Genomic DNA, 1,561 nt, shown 5'->3' with positions numbered 1-1,561 from the left:
CGCTCCGCGGCATGTGGGATCCTCCCAGACCGGGGCGCGAACCCATGTCCCCTGCATCGGCAGGTGGACGCGCAACCACTGCGCCACCAGGGAAGCCCTAGAACAGTCTTTTGACCTATTGCAAAGGTGTAATGATTGATAGCACACAGTACATCTATTTTGCATCTTTATCTGTGTGGAAAGTTCAGGGTTTTCATTTTCTTTTGGGCTAATCTTCCCCTAACTCTTTCTTGCGGGAGAATTTTTTTCCTGTAGATAAAAGAACAAGAAGTGGTTGGGGATCCTTCTTAGATAATCACTTGTATTTCTATTGCTTATGTTATGTTATCCCATAGTAACTAAATTGTTACTTTTTATGGTTATCACGTGACAAAGAGCTTAGCAAATGCACCCTGATATCAGATAAGCAGTATTATGTACTATTCAAAATTAAAGTTGTTGATACTATTACTGTAAGTTCTTATTTTGAAAATTTAATTTATAAAGAGGGACTTTAGCTGAATTACAATAATTCTACCTCCTTCTCTAATAAAAGTGAATTTTTTTTGTTTGTTTTTTTGCAGTACGTGGGCCTCTCACTGTTGTGGCCTCTCCCGTTGTGGAGCACAGGCTCCAGACGTGCAGGCTCAGTGGCCACGGCTCACGGGCCTAGCCTTTCCGCGGCATGTGGGATCTTCCCGGACCGGGGCACGAACCCGTGTCCCCTGCATCGGCAGGCGGACTCTCAACCACTGCTCCACCAGGGAAGCCCCAAGTGAATTGTTGAGGAGATGTAAAAATGGTGATAAATTCTGGGGTAAATTTTTAAAATTCATTTTCATATAAATGACATTTCATATTTCATAGAGTCTGAGTTTATAACAAGGGTTGTAAAATATTTTTTTCTCAAAATCTAGAAATTCTATAAACCTATTGCTAATTTTTTATTAGTTTGATCCTAACTGCACCATTAGTTAAAGAATGCTATAGTTTTCAACTCCATAGAATTATTGGCTGTATTTTATGAAAGTGTTTTTTTTTTAATTTTTTTGCGGTACGCGGGCCTCTCACTGTTGTGGCCTCTCCCGTTGCGGAGCACAGGCTCCGGATGCGCAGGCTCAGTGGCCATGGCTCACGGGCCCAGCCGCTCCGCGGCATGTGGGATCTTCCCGGATCGGGGCACGAACATATATACCCTGCATCGGCAGGCGGACTCTCAACCACTGCGCCACCAGGGAAGCCCTAGCTGTATTTTAAATGCACTAGATAATGTACCTGTCTTGTTCTAGACATTGATGGCAATCCCACAATACATTAGCCTGGTGAAATGAAATATTTTTCAAACCAAAATTGAGAGATTAAGAAAGAAAGAACTAATTTAAAGTTATAGATAGAAATCCCAGAGATAAACCCACACACATATGGTCACCTTATCTTTGAAAAAGGAGGCAAGAATATATAATGGAGAAAAGACAGCCTCTTCAATAAGTGATGCTGGGAAAACTGGACAGCTACATGTAAAAGAATGAAATTAGAACACTTCCTAGCACCATACACAAAAATAAACTCAAAATGGATTAAA

The sequence above is a fragment of the Physeter macrocephalus genome, chromosome 20, assembly GCF_002837175.3.
Source record: "Physeter macrocephalus isolate SW-GA chromosome 20, ASM283717v5, whole genome shotgun sequence".
Classification (NCBI taxonomy): Eukaryota; Metazoa; Chordata; class Mammalia; order Artiodactyla; family Physeteridae; genus Physeter; species Physeter macrocephalus.
Note: the sequence above shows the minus strand (reverse complement) of the source record.